Raw genomic sequence first — 23,298 nt, 5'->3', positions numbered from 1 at the left:
CCAAGGCTTCCAGGACTAGTAACTCAACCCAGAGTTGTCATCAAGCTTCCAGAGTGTTTGTCAAACCAGGGCTTCCAGGGTTAGTAACTCAACCCAAGTTGTTACAGGGCTTCCAGAGCATTTGTCCAACCAAGGCATACAAGAACTAGTAACTCAACCCAAGCTAAAGGAAACATGAGAACCAACCAGAAACAAAAACAAAAAGAAAAACAAAAAAAAAAAAATTAATAATAATAATAATAAAATAAAAACAAAAATTAAAATAAATAAATAAAATTAAAAATTAAAAATTAAAATTAAAAAAAAAAAAAAAAAAATTAAAATTAAAAATTAAAAATTAAAAAAAAAAAAAAAAAATTTAAATTTAAAATTAAAATTTAAAAATTAAAATTAAAAAAAATAAATAAATAAAATAAAATAAAATAATTAATTAAAAATAATAATAAAAAAATAATAAATAATAAATAATAATAATAATAATAATAATAATAATAATAATAATAATAATAAGAATAAATAATAAATAATAAATAAATAAATAAAATTAAAATTAAATAAATAAATAAATAAAATAAAATAAAAAATAAAAAATAAAAAAATTGAACCCACAACATCATGGCTATCCCGAAAACAGCAAGGCTAGGAAAATCCATGTTCAACCTAGGAAATCCTTCATACCAATGACAAATCATGACCAATAAACCATGTGAATATGCCATGCATGCCAAAACTAGTTAGGAAAACATACATGCAACTCGGTACCTGCAAGAAAAACCCATTGTAGTTGTTGATCCTGATGCCCTCTTGTGCTTTCCTACTCTTCCTTTTCCTTCTTGCTCCAAACATTCAAGTATGCCACACTCTCCAAGAGTGCTCCAAGAAAACTCTAAGTGTCCAAGAGTATGAGAGAGAGAGAGAACAGAATGGGAGCTTAAAAACTAAACTGACAAAAGGTTACACTAACCAAGCCTACCCATTGATCCTCAGAAGCCTTTTTATCAATGAGGCCTCTATTTTCTTCATTTTCCATTATTTTCCTTCATTTTCCTCCTCACTTGCAACCTGTGACCTTTCACCTTCCTTTTCTCCTAATTTTCATTATTTTCATAAATAAATGTGCCAAAAATCCCATTTTTCATTTCCAAATTCTTTTTCCATTGTCTTTGCCAAATTCCTTTAGCTATAATAACCAAAATGAACACCCAATAGGATGTTTTTCCCAACATTCAACTTGGAATACGTGTCCCATGATCTTGGTCTTATTTTTACCTTTGTTAACTTTTAAATGGAATTTTAACCTGGGTTGTTACAAAACCGGCCTCCCCCTTGGGGGAACACCGTCCTTAGTGTTCAATGACACCTATAACAAGCAAGACCGCTGCAACCGAACATACTACCCATGGAGATTTATAACTTAGCTCGTTGTAGTATTTACAATGACCATCGTTGAAACATGACAAACATATCATTTACTGGAGATTTATAACATAGCTCATTACAATGTTTACAATAATAACGACATATACACACATACACATTTTCTTCACTTGGTGAATAATCATATTGTTTATGGAGCTTTATAAATCTAGCTCGATACAATATTTACAATAATATACACATATGCACATTTTCTCAACATGCAAATAAAAGGATAAGATGCACGTATCAATCAACAAGGGAATCTAGAGGCTCACACCTCCACCCTCAAAAGTAGTACCGCGATTCACCTCCTTCCTAGGAAGTCTAGAATCCACTGTCAAGGTCAACTTTGCATCCAATTCCCAATCCTAAAATCCAATGCCACTTGTCCTCTCAGTGAACAGTTACCATCTCATTGTTCCAGGGCACACTCCAATGTGCATCTGATTCCATCTAGAAATGTTATTGACAAAAGAAAATCCATCCCTGACCTGCCCTTCTCTGCTACATAGTCCCTCTAGAAATCTGGTCACCCCCTTCTGTGGATTCACACACCTTCCAAGTTCCATTGGCACCCCCATCCTGTCCAGTCATCCCTCGACAAGGTTTCCTCGCATCGAAAGGTCCATAAACCAAGGCATATCCCTACCTCAAAACCATCATACCGGTCATAACATGCTCATGGAAATCAATGGACACTATTAGGTACCAGTTTCCCAAAATTCCCCTGCTCCTGAAGTGCTTTACCAATATATTGTTGTCTGTTCCAATTCCTTTTGTTATCATTGCAAATGCTTGCCATCGGTTTCAACCACCCAATCAGGTATTTCATGCTTTCCTGTACCAAGTACATAATTTGCATTAGATTCAAAATAATTGAAATAACTTCAAATCATACCTCATTGGTGGCCCGTCAATAAGGTATACTTGCAACTCTATTCGCTTCCTGTCACAACAAGTCAAACTAGCATCTTTGACCAAATCATCATGTATAAATATATCACATCAAGTTAGCTCAAAACACAACCATCATAGATCAAAATCATAAATCACATGTAACCATCAAAAACTAGAATCATATATCACATGTAATCATCATAAAACATAATCATAAATCACATGCATAACAAATTTGAATGACATACTGATACTTATCCTTCAATCAGTCCTTTGCTCCTACCTTTTTCCTTATTTTGTACGCACTCTGGATCGGTTGTCACACTCGACAAACACCCGGTGCCTTCTCCTCAACCATGTGCACATACACATAGTGTAAATACCACACATATAACCACACACGACATACAATATCATGCAATACATGCACCTACACCTAGTGTACAACACAACACAATGCATACGCCTACATCCAGTGTACACCACCACACAATACATACATAGTGTCGCATGCCTGCAACACAACATGTATGACATGCGCACAATATCACATGTACACCAGCACCATACGTACAACATGTACACAGTACCACATGTACATAGCACCACCTATAAAACGTGTGCAAAACATCACATGCACACGACACCACCTACCCATCATGTACACAGTGCCATATGTACACCACACCACCTGTACATTGTGTACATAATACCACATGTACACAGCATCACATGCACAACATGTACACGACACCACTTGTACATAGTGCCACATGCACAAAATGCACACAACACCACATGTACAACATGTACACAACACCATGTGCACACAACACCACATATACAGTCATGCAGACAACACCATATGTACATAGTACCATATGTACAACATGCACACAACACCATATGATCCAGATTTAAACAGGAATGCAAAAAATTTTAGAGATAACCATAAACACAGAAATGCGGCGGAAATAATACTTAATTTCATTAATGAAAAATACTGAAATATGCTTACAAATAGAAATGGAAATAAACCAGCTAGGGCGATGGTAGCTTATCTCTGAGAAGAGATGTGGTCGCTACATGCCTCTGAACTGTGTTACAATGAGGCTTGAAGGCCTATTTATTGTTGAGAAACAATGGAAAACCCTCAACATCCAAAAACCTAACCCTAGAAGATGAAACGCCAAACTGTGGGCCCCGTTGGGTAAATTGGTACATCAACTTCCCAGGGTCGTAACTTTGGTATGCGATCTCTGTTTAATGCGCAAAATATCTCATTAGAAAGATCTATCCAAGAACTAAAACTTTGGGAAGAGCAACATTAGTCCATGGATCCATGTTGCTCCCAGTTTTCCCAAAAAACGTCGTTTAGGGCCTCAAAACAGCTCCGAAAGTTCAAGCCCTGAAAAACTGCTAAAAATAGTAAATTATGCTACAATTAAGGAAACTGAAAAGTTGAAAGAAACAATGGTGGGGGTCCAAGTGGACTTGGCAAGTGGCCACCAATATCCACCTGGATCATTACTCCCCCCTTAGGAAGCAATGGTCCCCATTATGTTGAGTTCCTCCATGAGATGAGGAAACTTCTGCTGAACTTGGTCCCTGGTGAGCCACTTGCCCTGGTGAAGGAGTTGGCCTGCTTTGACAACTCGATATAGTTGGATATTCTGCTGGTGAGTGTGCTTGATCTGTGTGTCCATGATCCGATCAGTTGCAGCTTGTTCCATGCAATCTGGATTTAACTCTGTGGGTGTGAGTTGTTCTGCAATGTTGGATGTTTCTAGTAATGGTGGAAAGTATGGCCGAAGGCGGTCCACATTGAACACTGGGTGTAGGCCAAGGAATGGGGGAATGTTGAGCTTAAATGCATCGTCTCCCATAGCCTTGGTAATGGTGTAAGGCCCATATCAAAGTGGTCTGATTTTTCGATAGGCTCCAGTAAGGCATTCCTTTTGCAAATACAACCAGACTTTATCGCCCACCTGAAACTTGTGTGGCACCCAATGTTGATCATGTCGTTGCTTATACTTGAAATTTGATTTCTCCAAAATGTCATGGACCTGCTAGCGAATATGTTGGATGTGCTCAATGAATTTGTTTGCCTTATCTGTTTCAGATTGGACATGAGTTGAATCTGCGTGAGTAGTTGCAAATGGCATGGCCACATCAATGGGACATAGTGGCTGGAATCCCAAGCGCACCTGAAAAGGTTTGTGGCCAATCGAGCTATGAAGAGCCCAGTTGTAGTTGTGCTGAACATAGGGGAGGCTCTCGTCCCATGTGCGTGGATGCTTTGAGTTGTACATGCGCAAAATGTGTACGATCATCCTATTGACAACTTATGTTTGGCCATCAGTTTGAGGATGGAAGGTTGTGGACTTAGTGAGTTTGGTGTCCAGCATCGACCAGAGATTGGACCAAAATGTACTGAGGAACCTGCTGTCCCGATCTAAGATGATAGACTGTGGGATCCCAAAGTGTACCCACACTCATTCAAAGAAGAGTTTAGCAGTGGCTTCTGCTGTGATATTCTTCTTGCAGGTAACCATAATGGCCATCTTCGAGAACCTGTTGATGACCACAAAAACACAGTCATTTCCATGCTTAGTGGAAGGAAGGCCTGACATGTAATCCATGGATATGGATTCCCAAGGTCGACTAGGGGTAGGCAGCGGGGTATAGATGCCTTGCTTCTTGATGGTCAGTTTGGCAATGGCGCAGGCAGTGCATGATCTGATGTACTTCCCGACATCATGTCAAAGATTCGGCCAATAGAAATACTTCTGCAGTACTGCCATCGTTTTCTCGATCCCGAAATTCCCAACAACCTGACTGTAGTGTGCTTCCCAAATCATCTTGGCATGCCCGCTTGAAGGAACACAAAAGTTGACCCAGGTGGCATAACAGGGCATCCTCGAGGTGAAAATCTGGAACATGCTGACCCTCCAAGAGTGTCTGGTATGTGTGGCTGAATTCTGGGTCGCTTTTGTAGAGAAGTGGCCAATCAGAAGTCTCATGCCCACAAAAGTTGAGCATGGTAGTTAACGCCATGATTGGTGGTCGACCGAGGCAATCTGCAACATTATTGGTGTTGCCCTTATTATACTTGATATTCAAATGGAACTGTTGCAGGTATGTGGACCACTTCTAATGGCGATCATTCTGCAATTTCCCTTGGGTCTGTATGAACTGCAGGAATCGGTGGTCTGTGTGGATGATCATTTCCTTCCCCGAAATGTAATGCTTCCATTGTCGGTAGGCCTGCACAATGGAATACATCTATTTGTCATAAGTGGGATACTTCTGAACTGTGTCTGAAAGTGTCTCACTGTGATATGCCACTGGATGCCCATGTTGAGTAAGGACTGCCCCAATAGCATAGTCAGAGGCATCTGTCTTGACCTCAAATGGTTGTTGCAAGTTTGGTAATGCGAGCACTGGTGCCGAGCAGAGGAAATCTTTCAACTCTGTGAATGACTTTTGTTGAGATTTAGACCAAAAGAATTTTTCTTTCGCTCCTCCCTTGGTGACTTGACTCAAGGGCCAAGTGATATGAGAAAATCCCAACATGAACCTGCGGTAGAAGTTGGCAAGACCTAGAAAGCTATGGAGCTCTGTCAGAGTGGTTGGAGATGGCCAATCCCAAATGACTTGGATCTTAGTTGAATCCACATGCACCCCCTGTTCATCAATAATGTATCCCAGATACTAAACCTGGGTCATGCCAAAAGTGCATTTCTCCAAATTGGCACATAACTTGTGTTGTCGCAATGTTTGGAGAACCTGTCGGATGTGGTGGAGGTGCTCTTCCCAACTCTGGCTGAAGATCAGGATGTCATCCAAGTATACCACTACAAATGAGTTGGTGAATGGATGCAAGATGTCATCCATTAGCCTCATGAAGGTTACAGGAGGATTCTTCAATCCGAAAGGCATAACCAACCATTCGAAAAGGCCCTCCTTGGCTTTGAAGGCAGTCTTCCACACATCGGAGGGTTTGATTAGTACCTGGTGATATCCTATCTTCAAATCGATCTTGCTGAAATATTTTTCCCCCTTCAGTTGGTCTAGGAGGTCATCAATTCATGGGATTGGGTACCTATTACGGACAGTGATCTTGTTCAGCATCCAATAGTCAATACAGAGTCTCCAAGTCCCATCCTTCTTCTGTACCAACACGATCGGGCTCCCACTGGACGATGAACTCGGATGGATGTGACCTTTCTGTAGCAGCTCCTGAATCTGCCTCTTGATATCAGCATTCTCCATAACAGAGTGCCGATAGATTGGTCCATTGGGCAGTGGCACACCTGGGGTCAGATCGATGGAGCACTTAACCTGACAGTGCAGAGGAACCCCTACGGGGGAGGTGGAGATGTCCTCATACTCCTCCACGACCTTGTCCATCTGTAGTTGTCGTGCGGAGGGGCCCTGTCTAGAGGTTGTGGCCACCATCTTCTTCTTTCCTTGAGGGCATATCATCAGGAAAACAAATTTCCTGGTTTTGGAAATGAGCTTACTGCATTGTTTTGCAGTAACCAAAGAGATGGCAGTAGGCGGTGCTACCTTTGGTATCATTTACAACTTATTTCCCAAAGTAAGAATAACAACACGAGGCCTTGATTCATACACAACATGTCACTTCCACAAGTATGGTTGTCCTAATAATACATCACAAACTTCAAAGGGAGCAATGTCACACAATACCTCATCCCTGAAGGGCTTGATGTTGTATGGAAGGCGACACTGCTGGCTCACGCGAAGATCACATCCTTGGTGAAGCCACCTGATGGTGTACAGTTGTGGATGTGTCGTGGTCGGTAAGCCCAACCGCTTCATGACCTCTGCCAAAATGAGGTTTTTTTGGCTCTCGTTGTCGACAATGAACTATAGCTGGAGCCCTTTACCCACATCTAGGAGTGGAAGAGACGCTCCTCCTCCTCTGGATCTTCAGGTTCCTCCTTCTGAATCTTCGTGGTGGCAACGGTGGTGTTGGGCTCCGCATCGATAATTTGCTTCCCTTTGTCATTCCCGTTGTCGGGTTCTAACTCGAAGTCAGAACATGAATCTGATTCTGAAACCTTTAGCTTAGCCACTAGTGACTGCTTGGCCCGACATTCACTTGTGTTGTGAGTGGAGCCCTTATGGAACTCACACCACTTTCTTGTGTCCTTTTTCGGCATCGCGACATTGTTCTTTGCTTGCAGCTTTGGCGGGTTGTCTTGGGTCACCCCGCCTTGGCTTTGTCCTTTGTTCTACGGTTTGGGGGCACCTTTCCCTTGCTTCGGATTTGCAGATCCAAAGTCTCGCTTCTTTTGTTTAAACTTTTGCTTGACCTTGACGGCATATCGGTATGTCGTGCCGAGCGAGGAGATGTTCAGGAATTATATTTCTTCCTAGATGTACTTGTGCAGGCAGCCACGGTATTTGAGTACCAAATGCTGCTCTGAATCCTTGATACCCAACTTTGTGCAAAGGGTATGGAAAATATTGGTAAACTTCGGCACGTCTTGGTCCCTTCCTTGCCGCAGCGTGGTCCACTTTATGTATTGATCCTCATAGCTTCCGATAGGGTAGTACTGCTCCTTGATGGCATCTCGGAATGAATTCCAAGTGGGTGCGGCTGAAAATAGTGAGCCTGTACTTTCATCCTTATGCTCGCAGTAGGTTTCCCACTAGTCCTTGATGTGGGGGGCTACTTTGAGAAGAGCGAAAATAATCTTTTCCCGACTGGAAAAATCATGAACAGAAAAATAACCCTCTAGTAGATTTAACCATTTATCGATGGCATCTGCGTCTATCTGACCCTCGAATATGGGGATTTCAAAATTAACTTGTACCTTAAACGGTGTGGCGTTTCTAGAGTAGCTGTTGGAAGCCGATGCGTCGCCCCTGGGTAGCCGCTGAAGGATCTGGGCAAAGTTGTCCATCATCATGTTCCTTTGTCACTCGAGGGCTTCTTCGAGCAAGATTTTGATAAGATCTCCTGCCCCCTCGTCTTTCTTTTCATCCGCCATGGGAGGCCTTCGAGATTTGCGAGGTTGGTCTTGCAAAGGTTCGACCAATTGAAGCCCTAACTCCTTATATCCTGACTTCATTGGGGACATGCAAAGAAAAACAGAGAAAAAGCATACCGCTCTAATACCACTAATCCGGATTTAAACAGAAACGCAACAAATTATAGAGATAACCATAAACACAGAGATGTAGTGGAAATAATACTTAATTTCATTAATGAAAAATACTGAAATATGCTTACAAATAGAAATGGAAATAAACCAGCTAGGGCAATGGTAGCTTATCTCTAAGAAGAGATGTGGCGGCTACATGCCTCTGAACTATCTTATAATGAGGCTCGAAGGCCTATTTATTGTTGAGAAACAATGGAAAACCCTAAACATCCAAAAACCTAACCCTCGAAGATGAAACACCAAACTGTGGGCCCTGTTTGGGTAAATTGGTACATCAACTTCCCAGGGTTGTAACTTTGGCATACGATCTTCGTTTGACATGCAAAATATCTCGTTAGAAAGATCTATCCGAGAACTACAACTTTGGGTAGAGCAACATCGGTCTATGAACCCATGTTGCTCCCAGTTTTCCCAAAAAACGTCATTTAGGGCCTCAAAACGGCTCCGGAAGTTCAGGACCCGAAAAACTGCTAAAAATAGTAAACGGTGCTACAATTAAGGAAATTGAAAAGCTGAAAGAAACAATGGTGGGGGTCCAAGTGGACTTGGCAAGTGGCCACCAATATCCACCTAGATCACCATATGTACATAGCATCATATGCACACAACACCGCATATCTAACATGCACACAACACCACATATCCAACATGCACAAAGTACAATATGTACATAGTACCGCATATCCAACATGTACATAGCATGATCTATACCCAACACTACATATGTAATATACACACAACACCATATATACAATAGGCATACAACATCATATGTACACAATACTACATATACAACATTACAATCACTGAATATACAACATGCACAACATACACACAACAATAGCACTGCACATCCAAAACCATTCTGCCTCTACCAAGTAACCTTGCTTCTAGTGTCTCTCCACCATCCATGCTTATCCTAGCATGCTGCAAAGCACATTGTTTTCATTCTGCTGATGTATCGTTCAATATTACTTATCATAACATAAACATAGGCATAATACAAGCATACAATATCAATTCATATCCACATGATATTGACCTCATATATTTGTCACGACTACTCTTCCCACTTAATTCCTCATAAACCAAGAACCTCTTAATGTCATTCACCTGCATAAGCAATCATTCCTCCACAAGAATGATCCCTGGTGACCCTGTAAAACAACGACATACATACATACATGTATACATATAAACATCCACATAAAAAATCATGATCCTTGTTGAACATGTCAGATAACAACATACATACATACATATATGCATATAAACATTAGCATAAAGTAATCATGATCACACCATAATTACTAGATATAATAAGGCCAAGGTTAAGAGAACTTCCTTTATTCGTGAACAACATGCACAATGTTGAGAACAACAGTTCCCAACATAGCCAAGGCATCTGAAACCTCAAATCCATTTACTTTACCTTTTTTGTTACCTTTCTCATGATTTTCCTATCACCATCCATTTACCTCAATGGACCATACCAATCTAACTAGTTGTCATACGCTTGCCTTCAACTGGCCTTATAAATGCACTGAGCTTCATCAAGGCCTTACATCACATGTTGGGTACCACACAACTCTCCCCGAACTCCATTAACTTTTGTATTTCCCAAACCAATTCCCAAGACTCAAAACATAAAAGGCAAGACAAGAAACAAACAAGAAGAAAACCATGAAAATCAATAACAATACGACACCGCAAACAAAGTGGCAAGGCCTTGCACCAGACATAAAAAGAATGCAATAAAGCGCAACCAAATCACAAATACTGAAAACACAAAACTAGTAACAAAAACCATGAATCATTCCCCATGGTTCCCAGTGCCTCCAAGTGAAAGCTCAACCCGAGATTTCTTTAAGATTCCATGGAAATCTCTTTTTCCATGCAATCCCCTGCATCATAATGCCATAAAAACATAACTGTTAGTGCATAAGTAAACATAACAACATACTAGTTACCTTACCTTGTCATACTAATGCCAAGCATGTTACCCTACAACTGCTCACACATGTCAACCACATGTTCCAAATATCAAGACAATCATATCTATCAATTTGAAATCAACCTTTACCAAGACTAACAATCATGTCATAATCCATAGTCAACTCATAGTCATTATACATAATGTTACAACTGTCACCTATTACACTCAAGTACATGTCAGTTATCTCAACACATATGTGTGAGTAAAACCATCTTAAAACAAGATCATTTCTTGATGCAATCTTATAGACACATACTCATATCATGTGATTAATCAAACATTCAACAACAGATAGATGACATAATAGACACCAACACTCAAACACCAAATAGACAACATAATCAAACATTCAAGCACAAAGTAGACGAAATAAGCAAGCCCATACCTTAATGTATCTGAGGGGAGGTTATCTTGTCTGCACAATCAACCCATACTAGCATGATATAACTTCACGACCTATCAACTCAAACATAAATAAGTTCATGATATCCATAATAGTCACTTGCTAACATGTTCACATCATAAACTCATAAAAAATTAGCATTCATACATAAAAAACACATCTGCACAAACAGTATATATTAGTATGACATAATATCACAACATATTAATTCATACCTGAATGTCATAACCCTAAACAACTGCATAGACCAATCCAAATTAGTATGATACATATAACGTCAAGATATTAATGTAATAACCCTAAACATCAAGTTACTAGCATATAACAATAAGAAGTTATATATCATGCTCATCAATAACATATAAACTAATCATCAAGTTATCTAACATAAAACAACAATAGCAATGTATACAACCACAGGTTACTATCATTCATGACTATCTCACGTATGTGCATATGACTACACTAATCAAATAGCATCTATCATGTATGTAACCATAACATCAATAGAATGAAAGGTATACACATAACCATAATGCATATAACAATCCTTAACCTATATATCTGCGTGCCCAACATAGAAACTTGTATGATGACATGCTCTTGCCTCGATGTACAATGTTGCAACTTCACCTTGAAGGTTTGCATCTCTTTCTTTATCTCGACCAACTCATTAGCATCATAACATACCAATAACATCATAATGACCTAATTGCATACAATGACCTCACAATGCATATCTGACCTACAAAACATGCATAACCATAACCATGGCAATGCATGCATTACAACATATAGACACTAACATGCATAACAAATGCATATACAACTGACATGCATTCATGACTAACACATCCCAACAAAAACATCATCAACTTCCACATGGTGATACAACGACAACAATGACCATCACCATGCATACACAACAGGTACATAGTCCACAAACATAACAAACACATATGTAATTGACATGCATGCATGACAAACAAATTCCACCCATCCAATCCAAGGGTTGAACCATGCCTCTGATACCACTATGTAGTATCATATATCACCCAAAAAGAACGGAAAACAGACACCACCCAAAGAGAACGAAACCCGCTTTGATACCACTCTATAACACCCTCCTCCCACATCTACCCAAGTAACCAGCCAATCGGGGTAAACATGTGATGAGAAGTTACTGTGTTATGATTTGACTCCCTATGTATCATTTAAGGAAGTGGAATTGACAAAAACACACCACACAAACCTTGCACATCAACAACAGAACTCCCAGAAGCCATCCCAACCACTCAGGTAACCAACCCCTGAGACCAACTAAAGTTTAATTGCATCAAACCGCTCGACGCTCCATTGATATGGACAAGGGTGCATCTGGGAGGCTCTAGAAGCTCCCATAGCAAGGGCAAGGGAGCTTTTGGGGAATTTTTTCCCCAATGTTGTGCCTGCGAATCCGATATTTCTGCCACTTTTTCTGGCCCAAAGCCCAGGTCACTGCCCAAAACTCAATGACAGGTTCAGAAATGAAATTTCACAGTTAAACAAAGATACATTTCCAAAGAAATCAACAAGGACTAGACTGGAACCCTACTAGCCATGACAGGTATTTCATCAAACATATCACAAATATGAAATCTACAGGTCTTAATAGCTGAATTGAGCATAGGGGTCTCATACTTATCTGATAATCACTAAGAGGCATTGATGCCTCAACACATTAGTTGCAATTTTATCTATTAGGCCATCAATACATTGTTCATTCGTTTACAAGTAAAAACATGATATGAGCCAAACATCATGAAAGTCATAAACCTCATTCATAACCAGCATATAAACATTAGATATGCTAAGCATAGAACAACCATAAAATACACATAACAATAAGCATATTTATCCCCATCAATACCATTGGAAAGAGTTTTTATTTCCACATGAAAACTGCAACCAAGTTTGGGACTTCCACATACCACCCAACTATAAACATGGTTGAGCCAAATATCTCTTTAGCCAGTCGCCCCCGTTCCATATTCCAATCATGAATGTGAGATCTCATGGAACAATCCATCAAAATCGAACTAGGGCTTCTAGATGCCAAACCAAATCAACCCATCAAACAGTGATTCCAACTCACGGTCGGACATCACAAACCATCACCATATTGGTCTCTACCCAAGCCTTCTAGTGCTCCAGAGCGTTTGTTGCAATCAAGGATTCCAGGACTAGTAAATCAACTCACAGTTGTCGCCGAGCTTCCAAAGCGTTTGTCCAACCATGGCTTCCAAGACAAGTAATTCAACCCACCAAGGGCTTCTAGATCATTTTTCTAACCAAGGCTTAGAGGACTAATAAGTCAACCCAAGTTGTTACAGGGCTTCCAAAGCGTTTGTCCAACCAAGGCTTCCAGAAACTAGTAACTTGACCCAAGCTAAAGGAAACACGAGAACCAACTAGAAAAACAAAGAAATGAACCCACAACACCATGGCTATCCTGGAAATGGCAAGGCTAGGAAAATCCATTTTCAACCCAGGCAATCCTCCATGCCAATCACAGATCATGACCAATAAACCACATGCATATGCCATACATGCCAAAATTTGTAAGTAAACATACATGCAACTCGATACCTGCAAGAAAAACTCGTTGTAGTTGTTGATCCTGATGTCCTATTGCGCTTTCCCACTCTTCCTCTGCCTTCTTGCTCCAAACATCCAAGAATGCCACACTCACCAAGAGTTCTCCAAGAAAACTCTAAGTGTCCAAGAGCATGAGAGAGAGAGAATATAATGAGAGCTCCAAAACTGAACTGAGAAAAGGTTACACTAACGAAGCCTTCCCACTGATCCTTAGAAGCATTTTTATCAATGATGCCTCTATTTTCTTCATTTTCCATTATTTTCCTTCATTTTCCTCCTTACATGCAACAATTGACCTTTCACCTTCCTTTTCTCCTAATTTCCATTATTTTCATAAATAAATGTGCCAAAAATGTCATTTTTCCTTTCCAAAGCCTTTTGCCATTGCCTTTGCCAAATTCCTTTAACCATAATAACCAAAATGAATACTAACTAGGATGTTTTTCCTAACATTCAACTTGGAATACGTGTCCCATGACCTTGGTCTTATTTTATCCTTTATTAACTTTTACATGGAATCTTGCCCAGGGTTGTTACGCATTTTATTTTTAATATCAAATTCAAGAAGCAATAAAGAAATTCCATAATTTCCGCTCTATAATAATTTCCGTTATCACTATTCCTCACATCATACCAATTTTTGTTATCACTATTCCTCAGATCATATCAATTTTCGTTATCACTATTCCTCACATAATAATTTTCATTAAAAAACTTGGAGCAATTTTGTGGAGAACCTACATTGTCATCGACAACACATTCAACGAGATATTGTCGCATTTCAAAGGTTAGCTTCCCTTCTACTTCAACCATTCAATGAGGAATTTGGAGAAATAGTTTGTTATATGCCAACAAATCATTTTTTAATTTATTTTCTTTGTCTTGAGAGGCAACTCAATTTATTAATTCAAAATTTAGGAAATTGTTGAAACAAGATAGACTTAAGTTCAAATCCCATTGAGTACATCTCTTAAACCCCCATATGCTTACTAGTAGTTACGTGTCAGCTGGGTTATTAGTTTCATCCAGGATATTAGACAAAAACCCATTCCATTAATTATTTTTTTTAACATTTAGTTAATGAAATATAGATTCTTTTTCAAAATTAAAAAAAAAAAATTAAAAAAAAATCACATGGGCCAAGCTCACTGGACGACCCCTTGGCAGGTATGGGGCCGATACGTTGTCATTGCGCATGACGCACCCAGTCGTGGGCGTGCCTGCCCACGAGCGAGCACACCTGTCCAAGGCACAAGACCTCTTGTGTGTTGGGTGGGCAGGCCCACAACCGGGCGCGCCCGCCCAAGGCACAAGACCCTCATGTGCCTTGGGCGGGTGGGTACGTGGGTGCACCTGCCCGGGGCACAGCGACCCCCAAGCAGGCAAGGGGTTGATTCTTAGAATCGGGCCCCTGCCTGCTAGGGATTCGTCTGGCGAGCCTGACACAGGAACCACCTGCCTACCAAGGGGTCGTTGTGCCTCGAGAAATCCGCCCCCCCTGAGGCACAACATCCCCCTGCCTGCCACAGAGCCGAATCGGCATCTTGCCTGTCAAGGGGTCGTTTTTCCACAAACAGACACACCCATGATCTGGCACACTCACCTAAGGAACAAGAGACTTGTGCTACAGGTGGGCATGCCCACAGTCGAGAGCGCGCGACCATGGGCGTGCCTGCCCAAGGCACAAGAATCTTATGCTTTGGGTAGGCACGCTTGGCGATGATCATGCCTACCCACAGCATAGCGGGTGTGTCTGGCACGCCCACGGCCAGGCACACTAGCCCGGGGCACAACGACCCCCTGCCTATCAGGGGGCCACTGTGCCTCGAGTGGGTGGGCACGCCCATGGCTTGGTGTTCCCACCCTAGGCACAAGACTCTTGGATTTTTTTTAATTTACTTATATATCTATATATATATATATATATATATATTGCAGGAAAATGACATCAAGGAAGGTTTTTGTGAATCTTTCTAGACCAAAGACAACAATTACATCATCTGAAGTTGCAGGTGGACCCTCAAAAAATATTCTTGAACAAACCTAACCTTAGCTAATGACTAAAAATATAACAAGTGGTTGAAGGTTAAGCCCTAGTTTCTCTTCAAGGTTTTAAGTCACGACATCTCGTTTCCACAAGGATTTTACCCAATTTTGTCTCTTCCAGAGAGTTCCTTGATGTACTTTTTCACGGTAAGATTAATCATGGAAACTTTAACCCTAACATTTCCAATGGGTTTCTTCTACTTCTGAGTTATCATTTCAAAGCTGAGTATTCACCTTCATGGTAGGGGATATGTAAAGACTTTGTTCCTTTAACCAAAGGTAAATAACTGTAAACACAACCCCTTACCCTTAAAAGTGTATTTACTATGCTAACCCAACTTCCCTAGTACAGTGAGAGAAATGGGGTAATTTTTTTTAACTTCTTCCAAGTTTCCAAAACTTAGTTTGGATGTCGTCATTATATTCGTCTCCAAAAAACTTTTCTAGTGATATAATTTTTGTCCAATTTGGACTCCAAGATTACAAGTTATGGTCTTCTAAAGTATTACTATTTCAAATGTTGTACCCACATGGCATGTCATTACACTTCCATGTGGAGGCGGCTCTAGGAAATCTAGTGGCACTTGCCCATGTGGTGTACCTTGATGCCCCATACTTTGCATTACCCCTCCACCATTGCATGCGGGTTTATTGTCCACATATATATAAATATATGACTATATAACATGTGGCACACACATATAGTTAAGGCCCTACGCCATTTGACGACCCACATCAAAATCAATAGTTTACAATTGAAAGTGCAACCCATATTACACACACACACATATGTAGCTGCAGACCGCTGCCATCTAATGGCCCCCATTAAAAATTTCAATCAATGGCCATCAAGTGTGACCCCCCCTCTCATTGAAATCAAAAGGGGGGTAGCGCTATCTTGATTTTTCTTTGAGGTTTTGGGTGGAGATCAGACGGTTCCTTGCAACTTGAATCATCCAATGGTTTCCATTCAATAGTGCTAGCCCCCCTTGTTGACATCACAGGGGTTCAAACTATTAGTCATGACCATCGATTCCATGAAGCAATCTCCATTGTTCGTTACGAGCCCAAGTATTTTCCCTTGGTTGTGATATATGGTTATATGGTTCAACGACTCAACCCTTAGGGCTATGGCCTTTGATTCTGCACCGTATTGTAGAAGCTCTACTCATCACCCACAAGCAATGTGTCGGGAATCTTATTGGCCCCTCTCTTTGGACCTTCCACTAGGTCACGTACCCGCTATGTGACCAAGGGTTATCCCCACCCCTTGGGTCACCAATTCATGGTGCTATAGTGTATTATGATATACACTGCATTTTCACAAGGGTCTTAGTTAAGACTCAGCGTCACGATTATACATATATATGTATATCATCTAACTACTCATTAAGATCAATTCCCTATGTATATAACATTGCATCTGAACCTTGGGCGTGCCACCTAGGTGCTATTCTTAGCATTGTGTATAACCAATTACATAGGCCTGTGGAAATTTTACAGACTTATTTATCAAAATCAAGTTCTCCCACCCCACAAGCGCTCTATGGATTAACATTACAACTAATCATGGCCTCTAGCATATTAAGGAGTATGCATGGTTATAGAGAAGTGCACATTCCTCATTAAACAACTAGAAACACCCTCATGATCTGGTTAACAACTTCCATTAAAGTTGGGAAATTTTCCTAAAGTTTGAAGTCAAATAAATATTTATTCACACACATTACACTCAAATCTATGAAACACTCTATATTTATTCACACACATTATACTGAAATCTATGAAACACTCTAATCTCCCACTAATGAAGGCATAGGTTACCAAAGATCTTCTAAGTAGTGATCAAGTAATTTTTTCAGAGTTGTTTTTATGCGATTTTTTGGACTCGCACTCTATATTTATTCACATACATTATACTAAAGTCTATGAAACACTCTATTCTCTCATTAATGAAGGCATAGGTTACCAAAGATCTTCTAAGTAGTGATCAAGTAATTTTTTCGGAGTTGTCTTTAGTGCGATTTTTTGGACTTACACTCTATATTTATTCACACACATTATTCTGAAATCTATGAAACACTCTATTCTCCCACTAATGAAGGCATAGGTTACCAAAGATCTTCTAAATAGTGATCAAGTAAATTTTTTCAGAATTGACTTTAGCATGATTTTTTAGACTTCATTATATATATATATGGAATCAGCAAACGGAAAATCCCAAGCAGAAAATTTTCGCTAAAGAGAACTCATGTTTTTCACATTAAAAATTAAAAAATTAACCAATTATATAAGCGTCACGTGAAAGATTGGCGGACGAGAAACCCCATGAATTTAGGAGGAAGTTTTAGCAAGGCACAAACCTCGGCCAAAGCAACAAAAATAATAGAGATTAATTATCTACGCACATAGTTTGCAATAAAACAATTACGTCGCCTGAGAGATTCGAACTCTCGCGGGGAAACCCCATGTACTTAGCAGGCACACGCCTTAACCACTCGGCCAAAGCGACAAGTCAGGTTACCACTGACATAATAATTAAAAATCATTACTTTTCTGCAGAGAAAATGGAATCTGAAGATATGGTTTATCCGTTTGCTGTATTTCCGCTCTCGAAACGGTAAACATCATTCCCACAATCAGGAGGCATACCGTTTGAAGATTGTAAAAGAGAAGTGGAGATGCGGGATCGAACCCTGTACCTCTCACATCCGTAATAGTCTCCTTTAAATTACATTAAATGTTCCACAGCGACTATCCTTAATAATCTCTTTTAAATTACATTAGTTTAATTAAAAAATATCCAAAGATGTGTCACAAATTTTAAGCCTCATGGAATCATCTAAGCCGATTTCGTTTTGAAAATATAGATTTTTCTGCTAAGTTTTTGAGAAAATTTGATTATAATTTTTGGAAGAAAATCTGGTTGAAATATTTGGAAATCCAGGTTACAATTGTCAAATTGTAGAATTTTAGGTGCTTTAGAATTTTTGAGAGTGTTGAATCTATTTTTACCTTCAAAATCCAGATTGGAACACTTCTAAATCAAGATTTTGCAAAATGAAAAACATCTAAATGAAAAATTACCATTGAGGTGAAATTGTAGCAACATTAAACAATAGTGTCCCCTCAATGGTGGAATCAATATACAACATATTGCCATGATTAATTATTTTGGAACACTTCTAAATCAAGATTTTGCAAAATAAAAGACATTGATTCAAGTGAAAAGTTACCGTTAAGGTGGAATTGTAGCATCATTAAACAATACTAGAATCAATAATATTGAAAATATACAACATATTGTCATCATTAACTATTTGTATTAGTAAAAGTAGCACACAATATTAAATCATAAATGCACTAAAATATGTAATGTGTAGTTTATTGTTGAACTTAGTCATTATAAAAGTGTTTAATTGCAACTTAGTCATTACAAAAGTTTTCATATAATCTAGTGCATTGACTTCATCTCCAATAAATCAATATACATTAAGCATAATTCATTAATTCAATACTTTGCTCATGGAATACCAATAGTGACAACAAAATCGCTTCCATAAACTCTATATATTCATTTCCTTTGAATTTTCAGGAGGGGGTGTGTGTCTTCAAGGGATAGTTCAGTTGATTTGTGGTTAATTCAACCATATTTGTTAAGTCATAATGTCTAGAGAGCTCATGAAATCCATTTCTACTAAGTATTATGGGGTTATCATATTGCAGTTGGGTTTAATACTACCCTTCATCCAAAAATTGGGAAAGGGAGACAAAATCAATTATAGTTTTGTCCCTCTCCAATAGGAAAACTAAAAAACATAGGTTTCAATTGAATCAAGGGATAACATCATTTTTGGGATCATTACAACATATTAGAGTGTTTGATATTTATAGTGAACAAATCGATGATCATTTGTTCTCCTTTCAAGAAAGGTAATTGAAAAGTAGATAAGCACAAGAAATTAATGAAAGAAAAGACAAGATGTATCTAAAACTGCATTCAAACAACACAACATGTCTTTTTTTTAAAAGCAAAACAATGAACTTTTACAACTCGCTTCCTTGAAATAAAAACTTAAAATTTAATTCCAAAAGAATTCAAATAAATTTGTCAATATTATTAAAGTATATTAACAATAATTAAATAATCAAGTTAAATATAAAAAGAAAAAGAAATGAAAATAGCCTATTAATACTAGAAAAAATAAAAGAAATATATACTTATAGAAAAATAGTTTTCCAATAGTTTTTTTTTTATCTTCCTCTTAAACACACTCAATTAGATCTTTACACTCTAAACTTTAAAAAAAAATTAATAAACCTATATAAATAAATCCTATTTCACAATTACAACATTCCAATACAGTGACTAAAGATTCAAAACGACTTCTTTCATTTTGCTTTTATAATCTTCATGATTGTTATTTACATAGAAAGGTGACAAAAATGGTGATCCAAATGAGATTTCTTGTCATATACAACAATTGAAACAATTCATGCTGGTAAGGTATATCCATCTTTGACTTTTATCGATTTATATTAGTTAGCATAAATATTTCTTAATATTAAGGAAAACAATGCCTCCTTAAAAGTATTAAAAGTGTTTTTTATTCTAAAATTAAAATTTAGCATCTAAATAATAATTTTAAATACTAAAAAATTAGCTTCCACGACATTCTTTAAGCTGATCTTTATCATGACAAACCGGCCAAATTGAAATTAAGCATAAACAATTTGTTATGAATAATGAAATTTAAAAAATAAACAAAGCTCTTGCATAATTTCATAATAGTAACTTTTAATTAAACGCCTAGATGCAAAGATTTAATTCGATTTTTTAAAAAGACACTTACCATTCCATTTTTTTTAAGAAAATGGGGGCGAGTCCCCTTTAGAAGTTATAGTACATTATACACAGATGCGGATCAATCACATAATCATTACATATATACAGAAGCTCAATGAAACACATACGCTGCAGAGTAGCACGGCATACAACAGGATTCGATCACGGGGAACGGGAAAGTCCTCCGCCCCAACCACGTGAGTTGTGCGCTTATGCATAACACTTATGATTCCATAGAGATAGAAGTACCGTTAAATTGTTTTTTTTGTGTTTAAATCCATCAAATTTTGTGCTTAAATTAGTGTTGAGAAGGATCCCATAAAACCGTAAGCTTGTTGATATTGTATTAGGACGTAATAATGACCAATTGACATTGTCAAGTCAAGTAACCCCACCATTATGGTTGGCAAAAGCCATGAATAATATAAACAAATATGGTGTTTCAAATATGAATGAAGAAAGCATAAACACACTTTTACAACCAACAGAATTGAACAATGAAATTGTTCTTTTTTTTGTGGACAATAGATCAATGGAAGAAGATAGTGCACATAATGAGGAATCATATGAAGAGAACAATATATTTAAATCAGTTGTCCCGGATATTGAAAGGCAAGTGTCAACCAATGATATGCAGGACACAAGGAATGAGAAGTTACCTAATCGGTTCCTAAAGCTACCAATAGAGATAGTGTCAAAGAAAAAAAAGCATGGAACACCAGGTAGTCTTCATTTGGGCCGAAATTCACAGTTACTCACCTCAAAAGACTATATAGCCCTATTAGTTGAGTCTCAAAAAAAGAAACTTGACATTCAAGAAGTAAAACAAAAAAGAAGGATTTAGCCAAGGAAAAGAAGGCATCAAGGATTTTTGCAGCACAAATTTGAGCAAAGGAAAGGCTTGAAAGAGATAAAGTAAGGCAAGAGAAGAACCATCATAGACAAATAGTAAGGCAAGAAAAGGAAGCAAGAAAGGATCAACAAATGCTTCAAAGAGAAAGAGGGATGACAGTTGACAATGATGCAAGCATAATTAATGAAACCAGGATGATGTCAACCACATTGGACCAAATTGCAGATAATACACCATTATTCCAAGACCTCATAAACATTCAAGTGTCTCAATATCAAAATGGGGTTTACCCACTTGCTATATTCCTACCAGTGCAGGTGTCAATCTATGTATGCTTATCAAACACCTCCACTTAATGCAGGGGTTAGTAAAGCAAGTGTGAGTTATGGGTACTCAATTCCTCCATGGATACAAGGGGAAAATTAAACTCAATCATATGGAAACAATGCAACACATCCTAATCAGCCATTATTAGGTAGGCCAACCTACTTGGATCAAGCAAGAAACTCAAAAAGTTAGGGCATTGAAAATTCTAGAGGCCATCAAGAATAGGGTTGTGATATGTTTTTTGTTGTAACCACATTATGATGTGGAATTTGGATGGATTGCCTCTTTTTCATATGAGGATTTTGGCTTATAATCGAGGTCATTTTATTCCATATTGTTTGCAACATTGCAATCAAAATCCAATTTAGAAGCAACATTCATAATTTATTTGAATGGAGAAATCCTAGCTGAGAATGAAAATGAAATTTTTGTTCTACCTTTACATACCAAATGATCCACAACATCATATTTTTCTTTGAGTTGTTAAATAAATGACAAATGAGGGAATAATGTAATCATGAACAACTTACTCTTTATAATTTGAAAACTCCATAAAATAGTGAACAATAACAATAAACACCGAGGTTGATGCAAACATCATGACTCCATTTATTTTGGTGGTCATTTTCAACCTCCTAATATCTCCCTCACTATTACAAATTGAAAATACGTTCAATTCCATTTGACAATTCTTGCAGGGGATAACATTACTTCCATTTCAATTGGGTTAATTATAAACATTATGAGTCCATTGAATCAAAAAATTCAAAATTCTTTAATCAAACAAATTCACAATTGTCCTATTATGACCAGAGAAGAAACTGTGAGGAAAACGTAGTGGATGACAAGAAAGAATACCACAAAATTCAATTCAATTTTGTTGATCTATCATGACTACATTGAATCAAACAAATTCAACATTTTTTAATCAAACAAATTCACAATTGTCTTGTTATGACCAGAGAAGAAAATGCGATCAAAACACAGTGGATGACAAGAAAGAATACCACACAATCTATTAAAAAACTTGATTTGCCATGACTCCATTGAATCAAACAAATTCAAAACTTTTTAATCAAACAGATTCACAATTGTCTTGTTATGACCAGAGAAGAAAATGTGGGCAAAGCATAGTGGATGACAAGAAAGAATCCTAGAAGCATTTGGGCATGTTGAAAAGTCACAAACTCAAAATGGAACTCATCCTCAACTTCCTTAGTATTACAAATTAAGCAAATTTGTTTATCCCAGGGAAATTTTAACTCCACAACTCCTGTCAATACTTAATAATCAACTAAAATGTATATCATGATTCAAAAACAAGACAAACAAGTGGATTAAATATGAGTGTCAAAGTGTAGATTAAATTGTTGAGCAAGACTACAACCTAATTTGAGCTACACCTTGTATGTATAACTTTCTATCTTTTCAGGCATAAGTTAATTGTAAGGAGGTTTACTAGCAAGGTTGGTTTTTCAAATGTAGGCCTTCAACAAGGAGATAGAAACTATGAAGCTGCCAAACAACTATGATGATTTTTCTTAAAGGATTTGATGATTATGCCTCAGACCAAATCAAAACGAGATTTATGTAAATGAAAATTGAGCAAAGCGACTATACTCCACCCCTTTTTTCAAGAAGAAAAAAATGACCTTATTTTCATTACTTAAAACAAAA

The 23,298-nt window shown here is 38.1% G+C and overlaps 1 non-coding gene across 1 annotated transcript; it reads right to left on the bottom strand.

Moving 5' to 3' along the window:
- Positions 1 to 18,025: 18,025 nt before the first annotated feature.
- TRNAS-GCU (transfer RNA serine (anticodon GCU)) lies at positions 18,026 to 18,107 on the bottom strand. The gene has a single exon. It is a non-coding gene; the product is annotated as a tRNA-Ser (tRNA).
- Positions 18,108 to 23,298: the final 5,191 nt, after the last annotated feature.

This window comes from Pinus tabuliformis, chromosome 5_2 (genome assembly GCF_031772625.1).
Source record: "Pinus tabuliformis cultivar Carrire ecotype Pingquan chromosome 5_2, CPIR1, whole genome shotgun sequence".
Classification (NCBI taxonomy): Eukaryota; Viridiplantae; Streptophyta; class Pinopsida; order Pinales; family Pinaceae; genus Pinus; species Pinus tabuliformis.
The sequence above is the reverse complement of the archived record's forward strand: the minus strand, read 5'-3'. Positions and strand labels throughout refer to the sequence as shown.